This window comes from Castor canadensis, chromosome 13 (assembly GCF_047511655.1).
Source record: "Castor canadensis chromosome 13, mCasCan1.hap1v2, whole genome shotgun sequence".
In the NCBI taxonomy this organism is placed as follows: Eukaryota; Metazoa; Chordata; class Mammalia; order Rodentia; family Castoridae; genus Castor; species Castor canadensis.
In genome coordinates this window covers 9,367,443-9,385,335 of record NC_133398.1, presented here as the reverse complement: position 1 = coordinate 9,385,335, position 17,893 = coordinate 9,367,443, and the positions used below count along the sequence as shown (strand labels likewise).

Genomic DNA, 17,893 nt, shown 5'->3' with positions numbered 1-17,893 from the left:
AGGGTGACATGGGGACCCTTGCCAGGTGGCTGGGTGGATGCTGACGCTTTCTATTGAGATAGGAATCCAGGCAGCCATGTGGGTTGCAGACAAGAAGGAGATGACTGGGTCAGTTTGGGACACACTGAGTTTGAGGTATGTGTGTGACGTCCAGGTGGAGCCCTCATTCTGCTGGTCTGGTGATTGATTTGGGGTTCATCACCACAAAGCAAGGACTGTATGGAACCCTGCCCACCCAGGGAGAGGCTGCAGGTAAGGTGTCTCGAGGGAGCCCCATGGAGGTCCGTGGGTCATCACCAATTGAGGATGGACAGAGGAGACTGTAAAGCAAGATAGGAGTGGACTGGAAGAGGTAGTGAAGGTGGCGATGAGAGGCTGAGTGTGGATGCCTCTGAGGAAAAGTGGTGAGAGGAAGGTGGTAACTCGATGTGACAAGACATTAGGAGCCCTTTTCCTTTTGCTTAGAGCTGGGCAAATGTGGATGAGGTTTTGTTGCTGGTAGAAAGGAACCTACAATTAAGGGGGCTGTAAGTCTAAGGGAGAGAGAAGCCATCTGATGGAGGAAGGCCGGAAGGGGTGAGGAGCTGGGATCCATAGAGAACCCACGAGATTACATTTAGCTCTTGCTCCTTTCTATTGCCACGAGCTAGGAAGCCAGCCATGGTCATGGCTCTGTCTACCCTGGGAAGCATGTGAGTTAGTCACCCTGAAGCCAGGACTTCCTTTCTCCCCTTTCTTTTCTCTCTTCCCCCACCTCCTTTTCTTTCAACAGTGTTGAAACTAACTATGCAACAAAACATTTCTTAAAAACTGGTGGGCCTGCATAGTTCATATATGCTCAAATGAATTAGGAGTTTTCTGAATAATTGGAGTTTTAGATGCTTGAACTGTCAGATGTGTGGGGCTGTGGAGCACAGCGAGAGATCAGCAGCTCTCTGCATAGTGGGCTGGGTTGGGGGCAGAAGGAAGGACAAGCAAACATGAATCTATTCGATGCTGAAACAGGCTCAAGCCAGCTTGTAGTTTTACATAGTGCTCGAGGAGCTAGAAAACATTAGGAGAAGCAAGTGAGGAGGGCCACAATGTCTGTTAAAGGCATATGGCAGGTAGCAAGTGGAGAATGTGAAGCACAGTCATACATCTGGGGTCTGATCGGAGCTATCACTGATCTCCAGAAAGCTGAAGTTGTGGTGGGAGGCTGCAAGCAGCGCAGGAAAACCATCATGTTCCTCTTGCTCCGAGGACAGTGAGAACCCAAAGCCACAGGCGCCACCATACCTCCTGTAACACCCCCCACTCCGTAGCAGGTGACAGGGCAGGGCAGCAGCTGTCCCTGTTGTCCCCCACCCCCTCTGCTGGCGAGAGGCTGCTCCTGACCAGAGAAATAACCACAGACTCGGAGCCCCGCCTTGCAGACTGGTTTATTTTCAGAGCCAGAGCTTGTTTTGATAAAAGGCACCAGGTGTTCCTCATTTTTGTTTGTATAGAAAATACATGAAACTGAGCTTTACTGAAAACATGGAAAATCATTTTATGACCACCTTTGGGCCTTTGTTTCCTGTGGTCTGAATTAGCAAATTTCTGTGACCCATCAGGGACAGAGTTGCTCTGGAGAGGATGCACATGTTTACCCACTCGCAAAACTCAGATGCTGGCATTGTCACAGTCAGGATGAAGATACAGATGTTTCAGGTAGGATGTGACCAATGGATCAGTAGAAGATTGCCATTGGCTCCAGATGAAGAGGAGCAGAGGGAGTTAGGGGAACGCATGGGCAGGAGATTTTCGTGTAGTTTCCATGGGAAAGGCAAGACAGAGCAAGATAAATAGACTCATAACTATCTGATTGGAAAAATTTTGGTGGGCTCTGGGCTACAGAGGTGACCCCTGATTGTCAGGTACCTGGGCCCAAGGTGATACAAAGCAGGGGATAGTGTCCTGAACTGAAGGAGCCTGATGGCAAGAGATAGATGGAGTATAGGCAAAGAGTTGGTTGGTTTGCATGGAAGGCAAGTCACTTCCTGTCTCTAGGACTCTAAGACTAACTAAACCTAGGAGGGACCAGGCCCTCCCCAGGTCTACAAAGCCCCAAGATGTCAAAGCATGATAAAATATAGGGGAAATCCCCATACTACAATTCCATCACCACAAGGATCATCTGTAACTCTGGTATCACTAATCTGTTCTCCCTTTCTATAATTCTGCCATTTCAGAAGTGTTACATAAATGGAACTACAGCATAGGTAACCTTTGGAGTTTTTTTTCTTTTTGCTTCAAAACCTCAGTCTAATTCTGTGGAGATTCATCCAGAGAATAGATCACATGTATTAATAGTTTGTTCCTAAGGACCAGGCAGGATGGTACACACCTGTAATCCCAGCTACTCAGGGGGCAGAGGTAGGAGGATCATGGTCCAGGGTCAGCCCTGGGCAAAAGTGTTAGGCCCTGAAAACTAAATTAAAACAAAAAAGGGCTGGGGAGAGGCGTGATGTGGCATAAGTGGTAGAGTGCTTGCTTAGGAAGGAAAACTATCAAATATGTGGATTACAGATATCTGAACTTGACTTATGAATCAAGTTTTGATATCAAGTCTAAAAATTCTTTGCCTAACTTTAAAGCCTGAAGATTTTCTCCTATTTTTTTTACAAGTTTTATATTTGACATTTAAGCTTGTGATTTATTTTTCACTCAATTTTTATATAAGATACGAACTTGGGTTGAAGTTCCCTTTTTCCCCCTTTGAAAGACCAAACACCCAGCACCATTTTTGGAAAAGGCAGCCTTTGTCAAAAAGCATTTGTGCGTTTGTGTGTTTTTCTGTTCTGTTCCCTTCTATGTGTCAGTCTCTTTAGTGTCGTCTCCTACTGATTACTATAGCTATATGATAAATACTAAAATTGGGTACGATGATTCCTTCTACTTCATTCTTTTTTAGAATTGTTTTAGCTGTTTGAATTATCTGCTATATCAGTTTTAGACTAGTATTGTCTATATCAACAAACAATTCTGTTGGGCTTTTGACGGATATTAACGTTAAATCTGTATATCAATTTGAGAAGAATTGATGCCTTTACTATGTTGAGCCTTACAATTTAAGAACATAATATATCTCCATTTATTTCATTTTTTTATTGTTTTTTTCGGTGCTGGGGCTTGAACTCAGGGTCTTTACCTTAATCTACTCCACCAGCCCTACTTTTGTGATGGGTTTTTTGAGATAGGATCTCATGGAACTATTTGCCTAGGCTGGCTTCCAACCACGATCCTCCTGATCTCTGCCTCCTGAGAAGCTAGGATTACAGGCTTGAGCCATCAGCACCTGACTCATTTTTATATTTCTTTCACTAACATTTTTTTTCCCCTGGAGTGTTGGGGATTGAACCCAGGCTCTTGTGCATGCTAGGCAAGTACCCTACCACTGAACTACATCCCCTGCCCTATTTTTAAAATTATAAAATGTTAAGTGTGTCTTTTTTTGTAGATTTAAGTGTAAATACTTTAATTTTTATTTCAAATGATTGTAAATGGAATTGTACTTTTAATTTTGAAGTCCAGGTGTTCATTGCTGTTACATAGAAATACAGTTATATTTTGTTGGCTTCTAACTGGACAATCATGTCACCTTTCTTCTTTTCTCATCTGTATGCCTTTCATTTCTTGTCTTGTTTTATTGCAAAGGCTAGAACTTCTTGTATTGCCCAAGAGTGGTGAAATTATTCATCCTTACCTTACTGTTGATCTTAAGGGGAAGCAGTCATTCACTAGTAAGTGTATTACTAACTACAGGGAGGTTTTTTTTAAATGCTCTTTACCAAGTTGAGGAAGTTCCTTTCTATTTCTATTTTTCTGAGAATTTTTATCATGAATGACTTGAATTTTGTCATTTGCCTTTTCTGTGTCAATTGATATGATCATGTGATTTATTTTTACTTTATCCTGTTAGCATATGTATTACACTGATTGATTTTTGAATATTGAACTGGCCTTGCATCTCTGGAATAAATCCTACTTAGTCATGGTATATAATTCTTCTTGTTTATTACTGAATTCCCTTGCTAATACTTTGTTAGGAATTTTTGTGTCTGTCTTTAGGAAGGGTATTGATCTGTGGTGGTATTGTTGTAACTTGGTCTAACTGTGGTGTTTAGATGTGGGACCTTTGGGAAGGGATTGGGGTTAGATGATGTCTTTAGGGTGGAGCCCCCATGACTGAGTTATGGTGGCTTTATAAGAAGTGGGGGAGAGACCAGAGGAGCCATAAACACACATGTACACTCTGTCTCTCCATGTAACGTCCCACACTCTGTCAGCAAGAAGGCCATCATCAGATGCAGCCCCTCAACCCTGGACCTTCAGAACTTGAGCCAAGATGGACTTCCTTTCAATAAAACTTATCCTGTATTATGTCATTCGCAACAGAAAGTGGACTGTCTTATGTTGCCTGTCTGACTGGAGAAGCTGTTTGTGTGTGTGTGTGTGTGTGTGTGTGTGTATACTGCTCTCCAGGGTTGTTAGTATCGTTAGCTCTAAGTCTGGGACTTATGAGGACAAGAGAAGACCGTGAACTCACCACCATGTTGCTGCTCGGGTCCCAAGGTCCCTGGCTGGTCTGTTTATTCTCTTACCTTTCAGAGCCTCCTGTTTGCTTCATATCGTGCTCAGGGTTTTAGCTTGCTTTTTGGGAAGAACACAGAAAAGTCTACCTAGTTTGTATTCCTGGAAGTGGAAGCACTGCTTCACTTTAATTTTATGTTAATTCAGGATTAACCAGAGGATCTGTTAATTTCTAAGCCTGTCAGAAATCTTCCCAAAGCATTTATATTTCATCCTTAGCATTGTGTGTTACAAGCAGGTAGCATGCAACTGTGTGCGCATAAATGACACCATGCCAGTTACTCCTTAAAGTCTGCAAAACTTAAAATGCTTCAGGCTCCTTTCTTGGTTTGGGGTGCACGTTTGCAATATTAAAAGACTGTTTGCATGAGAGATGGTACACATCAGCAAGAGGAGACATGGCTGGAGGTGAGGATGTGGGAGGGAGCTTGCCATACATTCAGGACTCCATGTTGGGAAGATCAGAGCAGTCAGGAAGGAGCTGCTCTGCTTCATCAACAGGCAGACACCCAGGGGACGTGTGGCCCCCGCTCCTCTCCCTCCAGTTCCTCATTCCTTAGTCCTTTGTAAAGACTTGTTTTGTTTTAATGGCACAAGTATTCTGCAAATACAGTCTCATTGTAAAAGGTTCAGGCAATAGTACCTGTGTCGACTTCCTTTTCTCAGAGATGTCTGCTGTTAACAGTTTGGGCTGCTTCTTGCCAAAAGCAAGAAGAGAGAGGCTGTGTAGTTTATCAGTCAAAAGTCTAGATTTTGGAATCCTATGTGGGTTCAAAGGTTGTCTCTGCCACTTGTTAGCTGCTACTGTTTCTTGTAATGCCTTCATTTTCTTGTTTTTAAATGAGGATTAATAACAGAACTTTCTTCATGGGATTGTGGTAAGGTGTGAACGAGCTAACATTCTTAAAGTGCTCAGAACAATGAAGGACTAGTGAGTGTCCTAGCTGTTAGCGAATTATGATTGTTACTATTTATTTTTACGAATAGTGGCCTTGGCTTTCCTTTTCCCCTTGACAACATCTGTAGGAAGTAGGAAGTCTCTGATTTACCCTCTTCTTTTATGATCCACTGTCCTGCTGGTGCAGCTTACACTTTTCTTTTGCATCCTTCTACATGTGTCTCTCTGCTGGTAGAAAAGAGGACATGCACATTTCAAATTTTAGTAGTTACCATCATGTAGCTGGTGTTTGGGGGGTGGGTGGGAGTGGGGTTGGAAATCAAAGCTTCTCACTTACAAAGATCACACAGCTTTATACAAAATGCTTTATCTGCAAGTGCAAAGCCCTGAGTTCAAACCCCAGCCCACCAAAAAAAAAAAAAGAATTTTAGGAGTCTTTACCCCCATTTCCTACATGGGTGGGTAGGAAATGTTTCTCTCGTTTTCCATTCTCTCCATTTTTATCCTGTTATACTAAATTCCTTTCCTAATAAACTTGTTACTTTTTAAAAATGCTTTATCCAATAAACTGCAGACAAAAATATGTTTACTTTCATCCTTACCATACCACCTCATTGTCCATTTTTCTATTATTTTTCTGAAATAGGAGTTCATTGTGTGAACTTGAAGTTGTGTGGCTAGCAGTGAGGTTGAGCATCTTTTCATGGTTGTTGCCATTCCTACTCTTACTATTAATTTCTGATTCATATAGTTGACTCATTTGGCTCCTCCCTTCCTTTGTTCCTCCTTCCCTCCCTCCTTTCTCCCTCCTTCCCTTCCTTCCTTCCTGTCTGAATGCTTAAAAGGATCTGTTGAAAAGCTAAAACTAGCAAGTAGAATTTTTATGAAAAACAAGTATATTTACAGTCTCAAAGTACTGCCTGCAAAAACCTTATTAATTACAAAGGAATAAAAGTGGGGAAATCAAGACTGAAGCATGGCTCAAGTGGTAGAGTACTTGCCTAGTAAGTGTGAGGTCCTGAGTTCAAACCCCAGAAATACCACCCAAGAAAGGATCTGCTTATCACACATGTGGGTTTGCTGTGCCGCTATTGTCATGTGTGAGGTCCTTCCAATCCACAGTCTGTGCTTCAGTCTGACTCAAAGCTTATTTTCTATCTCAGAGGTGAAGTCCAGAGCAGCCAGGGGCCCAACTGGAGCAGCCTTGAGGGAAACAAATGAGCTTTATTGTTGCCGCTGTCAGACCCTTGTGTGTGTGTGTGAGTGTCTGTTTTGGGGTGGGGGAATTGACCATGGGGGTATCCAGGCACACCCTCCAGGACCAGGAGGGAAGGCCCATGCTCAGCAGCCATTAAACAGAACAGCAGCTACCTTGTGGCAGGGCCAGGCCACTCAAGTTCACTCAGATTGTACCTCTGACAGCAGGGCATGCCCTTAAGTCTAACCCCAGCTTTTGTGCTAAGTGGAAACTGCTGCATTATGACAAAGTTGTGATGCCTTGCTTATGGCCCAGGCCTGCAGGCTGCCACTGACTTGGGAAGGAGTCTGGTAACCACAGTGGGAAATCCTGCTGCAGGGTGTCAGGTGCTCCGGTTCCAAAGAGGGAAATTTTCCAGACTCTTCTAGGCTGTATTCTATTTCATTAATCTATTGAACCTATTCTTCCATAATAACTTAGTTTTTATTATTAAATGTTTATAGCATGTGGGGTTTTTTTGAAGTTAGCAATTCCTTGGCTTCCTAAAAATTGAGGTAAAATCACCCATAATATAAAAGTAACCACTTCACAGTGAACAACTGAGTGCCATTCGGTGATTTACTGGATGCTGTGCAACCACCATCTCTACCTAATTTCAGAACATTTATGTCACCCCCAAAGCAAATCCTGGACCCATCATGAAGTTGCTCCCCTCCCCATCCCATGCCAGCCCCTGGCAACCACCAGTTTTTACTGTCTGGACAGAATTTCCTATTCTGGATATTTCATACAAATTGAGTCACATAATAAGCAACCATTTTTATGCTTGGTTTTTGCACCTAGCCTAATGTTTTCAAGGTTTTTTAATAACATGTTTTAATGTCTGATAGAGCTGTTTCCTTCCTTTCTCAAAAATGTTTGGTTATTATCACATATTATCTTTTCTAAAAAAAACCGTAGAGTCAGTTGTCAAATTGCACAAAACATTGTTTTGGTTCTCGTACAGTTGCACTGAGTTAATAAGTTGATTTGAGGAGAACGAATGTACTTATAATACTCAGTTTTCCCATCTACGAACCCAGTTTGTGCTTTTATTTATTTAGGTCTTGTTTTGTTTCCTCCAGTAAAGTTTTACAGCATTCCTCATATGTCGTGTCATTCCTGTTGTTTTATGTATGTGTTTTATTTTTGTTTCTGTTGGATATGGATTCTTTTTTATTGTTTGATTGAGATATAATTGACATACAGTATACTGCACATATTTTAAAGTATACTATTGATATGTTTGAGTAGGTGGATACACCTGTGAAACCAGTTTCGCAATCAAGACAATGAACCTGTCCTTCACCCCCCTGGCTCCTCCCTGGCTTTGGTATTGCATCCCTCTCCTCCAGCCCCATCCATAGGCAGCCACTGGTCTACTTTTGTCAGTACAGACCAGCTTGCATTTTGTAGACCTTTATGTAATTTTCTTTTGGTCTGGTTTCTTTCTCTCAATTTTTTTTTGTCAGTGCTAGATTTTGAACTCAGGGCCTTGTGCTTGCTAGGCAAGTCCCTACCTCTCGAGCCACAACTCCAGCCCTCTAAAACCTTTTTTACCTGTTTTTTTTTTTTCTCTCATAGTAATTACTTTGTGATCCATTCATATTGTTGAGTTTATTAGTAGTTCTTTCTTGTTTGTTTAATGAGTCTTATTGCCTTGTGCACCTTTACGACAGCCTATGTGGTGATGGTTATGTGGATTGCTTCCTATTAAAAATAAAGCTGTTAGGAACATTTATATACATTTGTTTTCAGTAAATTCCTTGAGTGGAATGGGCTGGATTGTATGGAAGATAAATGTTTAGCTTTTAAGGAACTGCTGAACTATTTTTAAGGTGGTTGTATCATCACAGTGCCACCAGCGGGGGATCTGAGTTTGTCTGCTCCACTTCTGGCTGAGCTTGCTGTGCTCGTTCTTCTTACTTTTAGTCGTTGCACCGGGGTGTATTCATTATGGAGTTCACTTGTGTTTCTCTAATAACTAATGATTTTGAGCTCTTTTGCCTTTTGTGTATTTTGGGTGAAATGGATGTTCAAAAAATTTTAGTCAATTTCTTGAGTTAGTTGGTTTGTTATGCAGTTAGGAGAGTTCTTTGTGTATTTTATTATATATCCTTTGCTGCGCATATGTTTTGTAAATATTTTCTCCCAGTGTGTAGCTTGCCTTTTTATTTTCTTAGCAGTATGTTTGAAAAGCAGAAGTTTCACAACTTGGTAAAGTCACTTATTACGTTTTTCTTTCATAGTTAGTGCTTTTTGTATTACATTTAAGAAGAGACAGGGTTCACATGATAGAGCAGTTGCCAAGCAGACATGAGGCCCTGAGTTCAGTCCCCAGTACCACCAAAAAATAATTAAAAGAAAAAAAAAATGCCAAACCCAAGAGCAGAATTTTCCCTTCTAATCCTTCTAGATGTTTATGGCTTTAGCCAAAATATATTTAGATCAATGACTTATTTTGAGTTAATTTTTATATATAGTTTGGTGTGTGGATAAAGGGTCACTCTTTTACCAATTGTTGTCCAGTTGTAGCACCTCTCTTCATGAAATTATTTTGACTCCACTGTAACAGTTGTAACAGTGTAACAGGTGATGACCTGTGCATAGGTGTATTGCTCTGCTCTGTATTCTACTGCACCGATTTGCCCACTCTGCTGTTGTGTGTGTACTGGACCTGTACTCTGTGGCTACTGTAACTTATAAGCATTCCTTAAATGCAGTAGTCCTTTAATTCTCACTCTTTCAAAGTTATTTAGTTATTCTTGGTCTTTTGAATTTTTATATAAATTAAGAACCAGCATGTCAAATTCTACAAAAAGCCTGCTGAGATTTTGACCAGGGACGTATTAAGCATGCAGATCAATTTGCAGATATTTCATATCTTAACAGTACTGGATCCATGAATATGGTACATCTCTTCATTTATTTAGGGCCTCTTTAATTTCATCAGTCCTTTCATTTTCAGTATGTGACTCAAGATTTATCTCTAGGCATCTCATTTTTGATGCTATTATATGTGATACTTATTTTTATTTTTATTCCATTCTTGTTTAAAGGAATATGTTTACGTAAATTGACTTGGTATTCTGCATCCTTGTTAAACTCACATATTAGTTCTGGTAGCTTTTTAAAAATTCTCTTTACAATTTTCTTCGTGGACAATAATGTTGTCTATGAATAAAAGCAACTTTATTTTTTCCTTTCCAGTCTGTATGCTTTTTTTTTTAAATTTCTTTTTCTTTCATTACTGCACTGGCTGGACCATATCGTACACTATTGACTAGACGTGTGAAATCACACATCCTTGGCTTGTTCCAAATCTTACAGGAAAAGCCTTCAGTGTTTGTCATTTAAATATGGTGTTGGCTGTCAGTTTATTTATGGACACAGTTAGCAGGAGGTACCTTTCCAGAGACTTTTAATCATACCTGAGTGTTGAATTTTGTCAAATGTTTTATCTGCCACTACTGAGGTGATCAAATGGTTTTTGTTTTTAACCTTTAATGTGATGAAATAGACTGGTTAATATTTGAATGTTAAACCAAACTTGCATTTCTGGAATAAATCCCATTTGAACATAATATATTGTCCTTTTTATACATTGTTCAATTCAATTCACTAGAATTTTGTTAAGAAATGTTACTTTAGGGATGTAGTTCAGTGGTAGAGCACTTGCCTAGTCTACCTGAAGCCCTGGTTTTGATCTTCAGCACCACAAAAAAGAAAGAAAAAAGAAAAGTTATGTATATTCATGAAAAATATTGATTGGTCTTGGTTTTCTGTTCTTACAATGGCTTTGTCTGGTTTGGGTATTGTGGTCATACTAGACTCACATAATGAGTTGAGAAGGGTATCTTACCTGTTTTCTGAAAGATTTAATAAAAAAATCACTATTATTTCTGCTTTAAGTATTTGTAGGATTCACCAGTGAAACTCTGGGTCTGGAAGTGGAAAGGGCTGTAATAGGCTGGGGTGTTGGTCAGCAGTAGACCACTTGCTCGGTGGCGTGAGTCTCTGGGTGCAGTCCCCGGCACTGTGAACACAAAGTAAAGGAAATGGGAGAAACAAAGGAAATGTTTGTAACACCGTTTGATTTTTTAAAATAGATACAGGGTATCTAGGTAATCTATTCATGAATGGATCTTGGTAATATGTGTCTGTCAAGAAAGTCTCCATTTAATTTAATGCGGTTTTCCAATTCTTGGGCATATAGTTGTTCATAATGTCCCTTTTGTCATTTAACTTTAATTCCCAATAATAGTAGTTGGTGCCATCACTCTAATTCCTCCTCATGCTGCGTGGAGTTTTATTGATTTTACTGATCTTTTCAAAGGACCAGCTTTTGGGTTTACTTTTCTCTAGTTTTTCTGTTTCCTACATTATTGTTTTCTTTGTATGATTTCCTTTCTTCTACTTTCTTTAGGTTTAGTATTCTAGTTTTTAAGGTGAAAGTTTTAGCTGCTGATTTGCAACCTTTCTTTTCTAATGCAGCATTTAGCACTGTGCACTTTCTTCTGACTGCACTAGCTGTGTTCCTCACATTTTGCCTCACCTCAGTTTTATCACATTTTAATCACATTCACAACCCTGTCTAATTTCCTTTTTGATTTTTCCTTTGATCCATGATTATTTCAATGTGTGCTCTTTTGTTTTCCTCTACTTGGGAATTTTCTAGATTTGTTTCCATTATTGACAATTTAATTCTGTGTGGGCAGAGAACATGAATAGTAAATATTTTAATTTTATGAACCACACATAATTTCTATTAAAATTATTATGTTTTTAACTCTTAAGGAGTATAAAAACCAACTTAATTCATAGGCTATACACAAACAGGCTGCAGGCTAGATTTGGTCTACAGGTTGTGGTTCATTGACTCCAGATTAAACTGTGATCTGTCTTGGTAAATGCTCCAGTACACTTGAAAAGAATATTTACTCTGTGTTTTTGTAGTTGAATGTTCTACAAATGTCAGCAAGGTCAAGTTGATGGATATCATTGTTCATGTCTTCTGTATTACTACTGACATTCTCTCCACTTGTTCTTTCAGTTATTGGGAGATAAAACCGAAATCTTTGACTATAACTGTGGACTGGTATATTTCTCCTTTCAGTCTTATTGTTTTTTGTTTTCTGTATTTTGAAGCTCAGTTATTAGGTACATACACATTTAGGAGTGGTATACACTATTCATTAATTTATCCCTTTATCATTATTAAGTAACTCTCTGCCTATATTTTTTGTTCTAAAATCTAGTTTATAATATATTATTATAGTCATTATAGTTTTCTCTTGATTAGTGTTGGTATAATTTTTTCCATTGTCTTGCTTAGAGTCCATCTGTGTCTTTGCATTTAAAGTGGTTTTCTTAGACACCTTACTGTTCAGTTGGACAGTTTCTTTCTTTAGTTGGTATGTTTAAGCCATTTACATTCAAAGTGGTTGTTGATGTGTTTGTATTTCACTCTACCAATCTTACTATTTGTTTTCTGCTGTATTTTCTTTCTACTTGTGTTTAGTTCCCTTTTCCCTGTTTTCTCAGCTTTTTTTTTTTTTTTGCAGTACTGGGGATCAAACCCAAGGCCTCCTATATGCTAGGCAAGTGCTCTGCCACTGAGCTGCATGTCCAGTATCTCTCTACCAACATCTTTCTGGTTATTTTTATCCCATTTTATTTCCTTTATTAGCTCACCAGATCAACTTCTTTTTCTTTTTGTTGTTTCTTAGTAGTTACTTTGACTTTACGCCATACAGTAGACCCTTGGTATCATGGGTATTTGGCTCCCAGGAGATCCCTGTTGAGGAAAACTATGAATGCTCAGGATCCATAAAGTTTAAACACAACTGACAATAGTGCAAGCCTGATAAGAGCTTCTCTGCATCAACTGAGCTGATTAATGGATGCATGGGAATTTTTTTTTTTGGCTGTGCTTCATAGAAACCACATGTAATAAATCCATGGACAAGATAGACTTACTGTATATCTTCAATTTAGTACAGTCTACCTTTAAGTAATACACCACTTCATTCATGTATAGTATAAGAACAGCATAACATTTATTTCTTCCCTCCTGGCCTTTGTGCTATTATGTCATACATTTTTCTTCTATGTGTGTCATAAATTCCACAATACATTGCTACATTTTTGCTTTAAATTTTATTATCTTACAAAAAGAGTATAGAAATAATAAAATTATCTTTTATAATTATCCTTATAATAGCACTTCTGGTGCTCTTCATTGCTTTGCATAGATCCACATTTTTATCAGATATAATTTTCTTTCAGAAGAACTTTTTTGAACATTTCTTGTATTGATGGTATTGTAGTCTCTCAGATTTTGTGTGCCTGAAAAAAGTCTCCATTTCATGTTTGCTTCTGAAAGATATTTCCCCTGGTCCAGATTCCTTAGTTGTCACCGTCTTTCCTACTTTAAAGGCATTGCTCCATTATCTTACAGCTTGCATTGTTTCCTATGAAAAGTGCGCTGTCATTCCTGGGTGCACGTGGTCTGTTTTCTCAGGTTGCTTTTGAGGTTTTTCTCTATCACTGATTTTAAGCATTTTGGTTATATGCTTTGGTATGATTTTCTTAATGTTTATTCTGCTTGATGATTCATGTTTTTTAATTTGTAGATTTATAGCTGTCATCAAATTTGGAAAATTTCTTGTCATTAGTTAAGTATTTCTCTTTCATCTCCCTCTTTACTGGGGTACCAATATTATACCCCTTGATATTGTCTCATAGTTTAAGTAGCTAGTAAAAAAATACAGAAAAAAACAATGATAAAATCAGAAATTAAAAGTAAAGGAAGAGGAGGGAATTATTGAGAATTGAGTCATTAAAAAAGCATAATAGATAAACTGATAAGTCGGATAGTAAAAGGAAATAAAATAAGATAAGCAAAATTTAGATTGAGAAAGAAAAGTAAGAGGATAAGAAGATTTGAAAATTGAAAGGGAAGATCACGTATAGCTTTTATGTGTAAACATATGTTACTAAAGTGAAAATTTTGATGTATTACACAGTTCCTGCTGCTCCTTAGAGGAGATCCTGTACCAAGCCTGTATTCGAGAAGGAAATTGGATATATCATTAGAGAACTATTTCCAAATTGTTTTTAGGTTACATTTCTCCAATTTCCAAGAAGCTGTAATTCCCACATTATATCAGCTGTCTCAGAGCTTTGGAAAAGATGAGAATCTTCTTACTTTGTTTTTGGGAGCAAATATGACCTTGACAATTGGCATTGCTGCAGCAAGCAGCACTGTTTCCCTATGATCCTCTTTAAATGCCTATTGGTTATGCCTTACACATTTTGCATAGAGGAAAACTAATTAAAAAAAATAGATATCTTTTTTATCCATTGACTTTTCTTACCATTTCTAATTCCCTGCCTTGTTTCCTGGCTGTTCCAGGATCATAGTTTTAGATGACATGTTGTAAGGTTTACATGATGTAGTCTGTGACTACAAATTCCTACAAATGTTTATAGGGAGGGGCAGGTGAGAGGGGAATTGCTGAAGGGGGCTGACCATTGCCTGGACAAATCTCCACTCTTGCCACTCTCCACTACCCATTGTTAAGGCCTATTGAATGGGCTCCCAGGGCACCATCCTGTGTCATTCTAACCTTCTGCAATCTCTCCTGAACGACCACCAGCAGAAGAGTTCTATAGGACTAGGTGGCCCCTGGCTTAGAGCTGTGTGCTCCAGCTCTTTGTTTTCAGATTTGAAGGCCAATTCATTATTTAACTTCCCAGTGAAAGTCTAGCACCTCAGTAGCACTCAGTAAGCATTTGTCGAGTGGATGGACTTCACCAATGTCTAAGGCTTGTCCCCCACCTGCATAGCCCTCTCTCAGTCCCTTTGCATAGTTACTCTGAGGTGCTTTGCCATTTGTGCCTCTGTACTTTTGCATGTGCACACACACACACACACACACACACACCATTCCTCTTCCCTTGGAGTTCTAACCTGATTCTGTTCTGATAGCATCTTTGCTTTCCTCCATTGAGTTCTTACCTTTCTTTTTGCAGCAGTGGGTGACGTGCATCTCAGTGCAGTGCCTGGGTGCATTGGACTCCACCAGGCACGAGGAGAACACTTACTGAATTGAATTAGCTGGCTCTTTCTGTTTTGCCTTTCTGCATCTGGGATATTGGATGCCAACATCCAGCTAAGTTATGTTTGTGTTAAACATGAATTGAAATGCAATTACAGCTGGCAATGTGGTATGAGAGCAGAGTAATAGAGTAAATAAGGAGAATGACTTAGCAACGTGGGCCAGTTCATCTCTGCTTTCTTGTCCCCTGTCATTGAGCATGACTCATGAAGAGCAGCAGTTCAGCTGCTCTTAAACCCTATCATTTAACTCCTCCTGCCCTCCTTGTCCTGCTGCATCTCTTCTGGGACCCTTTTGTTCAAACCAGCAAGAAGGCAAGTACCAGTTGATTGGCTCCAGCTCTGCGAGTGGTCTATGCAAAGAGCTGGGCAGAGGTGAAGCCCACACCATGGGAGAGGAGGTCTCTGTGAGTATGTGGGCCAGCATCTTTTCCCAAGGTCTGGAGAGGTCATATGATGCTGCTTGGTTTTATGGGTGATCCAAGGATCACTAGTTTCTCTGTTTTCTTAACCACATCCTGCTAGGACCCTGGCAAGAGCAGATGCAGAGCTGTTTGTCAGAGATGTTGTCTCCTCATCCTAGTCTCAATTTCATCTTCTCCCCCCCTTCCTCCTCCCCCCCTTCCTCCTCCCCCTCCTCCCCCTCCCCCTCCTCCCCCTCTTCCCCCTCCCCCTCCTCCCCCTCCCCCTCCTCCTCCTCCCCCTCCTCCTCCTCTTCCTCTCTCCTCGTCTTCCTCTCTCCCCCTCTTCCTCTCTCCCCCTCTTCCTCCTCCTCCTCTTCCTCCTCCTCCTCTTCCTCTTCTTCAGTGAGACTGGGGTTTGAACTCAGGGCTTCACGCTGGCAATGCAGGCACTCTTCCTTTCATAGCCTTCTTGAGTTGCATCCAGGACTGGTGTCTTCTGGTTGGGCATACATAGAGGTCAGTTGATTTGGCTGATACAAGAGCTTCCTTCTTGTTCTTAAGATGGCTCTTGGAGGTCTAGGGTTTCAGGAACTTTGAGCAGCATGTGGTGGTTTGTAACAGTGTTTCTGTAGACTCGCTGGTCAACGTGTGCTCCTTTTTATGACTGCCCTCCTGGGTTCAGAGGGCAATTTCGTCAACTCTAGAGAGGGCTGCATTCTTTTATGAACAATTGTGCATTAAGTCCCTACCACGTGCAGGCCCTATGTTAAGTTCTGAGAACGACATGGTGAACAAGTCTGATGAAGTCACTGCCTGTGTAGAACTCACAGGCAGAAGAGCCAAGTGAGGAAAGGGCCAGCAGAGAGCAGAGGCCCTCTGCTGGCCCTTTCCTCCAGATATGTCCCCAAGTTGAGTTCTGTCCATTTTGTCCTACCTGTGATCTCACTGCTAAATCCCTCTCCTGTCTTGTCAGTCTCTCCCTTTTCTAATCTCTCCTTGTCATGAAAACATGCTGCTGTTCACTCTGCTGGGCAGGCAGAGGACTGGATGGTCTCTCTGTGCACCCTTCCCCAGGTTGTTCACCTCCATATCCTTCTCTATCATCTCTGCCCCCTTCCCTAGTTGTCTCACTCAGAGCTTCCTCCCGATCCTGTTCTTCCCCACTTCTTACCTTCACAACTGTGACCAGCTTCTTCCTCACTTACTGCACTCATCTTCTGAATGTAGAACAAATACGTGTTCATGGTAGACTGTTACAAAGATTAGAACAAAACAAAAACTCATGAGGAAGAAAGTAAAAGTGACCCGTGACCCTGCTATTCAGATGAAAGCTGACACTAACATTTTGCCATAATACCCTTTTGGTTTTTCTGTGTGTGTGTGTATGTCTTAGCAAAAAGTGGGATTCTGCTGTGTATATCATTTAAAAACCTGCTTATTATTGTGCTTTGTTTTCTTATTGTATTGTAGCAGCGTTTCCTTAGGTCATCCCATGTTCTTCTGCAGTCCTCTCTTGGACTACTCTTATTCCTTTAGTCTGATTTCCTGTTTTCTGCTCTGCTCCTCCCACCTCTCCTTCCATGGTACTTTCCCTCAGTGGGCACAACACTGCACAGCACAGCTCCTAGGCCCCGTGCTCTTCTCTGCCTGTCCCTGTGAGGCCTGCAGTGCAAGTTGAGTCCTCACTCAGCCAGCCTGCCCTCTCTCCAGCCAGCCCCAGGCCCACACTCCCACCTGCTGCTAGACAAGCCCATGAGCTGGTGGACACCTCAGTCTCCCAAAACAGCCCACCCCACTGCTGCCCCTCTTTGAACTCTCCCTCTGCAGAGCCCAGAGGTTTCCCGGTGCTCCTCTCAGCCCCTCCTCGCTGCCCCACTTTGGGCAGTTTCTTTTGCCCCACCCTCCTCCGGGTCTGCCTCCATCCAGGTGGGAGCCTCCCTCTGTCTCAGTAGAAGCCTCTTCCAGGAGGGCTGGGGTTCCTCCCCTCCAAGTTTCCTCCTTTAGTACCCCTGCCTAGAGTTCTCCAGCCATTCACCCTCTTCTCCTTTCTGCTCCCTAAGACAGGGCAGTCTGAACTCAGCACTTGCCCTGCTGCCTCTATGACCTGTTGGCCAGGGGGGCCCCTCTTCTGTACACAGCCACAGCCCAGCCCACTCACCTCCCATCCTGCCCCTGCCTTTCCTGAATGTTCTCTGGCTGACTGTGCCTTGCCCGCCTGCCTGTTGATGCTCTATGGTGCATCCTACCTAAAGCTGCCCCGCACCATCCCCTTTACTCCCCACCCTGACTGCCTTCCCATCCCTGGAACTCTCCCAGGCTTCCTGCTCCCTGAGAGTGCTGAGCTAATTCTGCTGGTACTGCCGCTTCCATGGACAGTGTTAATTCATCTCGTGGCCCAGTGAAGTTACAATCTTACCTCACAGATACGAAAGCAGATGCTCAGAGAGCCCAGGCTCTTCTGGAGCTCACACAGCAGGTGTGCTGAGCTGAGCTCACAGCCAGCTCTCCTACCTTAACATGTAGCTCTTTGGATGGTTCCTTTACTGCTGATCCAACTTACCTGTTAGCTGTCCCCTGAGGGAAGGACAGAACTTGGATCTTTATGTGCTCACAGGCAC

At 41.4% G+C, this 17,893-nt stretch overlaps 1 protein-coding gene and 1 long non-coding RNA gene across 10 annotated transcripts in view; one reads left to right on the top strand and one right to left on the bottom strand.

The window, feature by feature from the left end:
• Mvb12b (multivesicular body subunit 12B) overlaps positions 1 to 17,893 on the top strand; it is a 176,847-nt gene that overhangs the window by 35,000 nt on the left and 123,954 nt on the right. The window lies entirely within an intron of this gene.
• On the bottom strand, positions 4,834 to 17,854 carry LOC141415826 (uncharacterized). Its single transcript, XR_012440785.1, has 4 exons — positions 17,692 to 17,854; positions 16,447 to 16,525; positions 10,612 to 10,785; positions 4,834 to 5,740 (listed from the first exon to the last, which is right to left on the bottom strand). It is a non-coding gene; the product is annotated as an uncharacterized lncRNA (long non-coding RNA).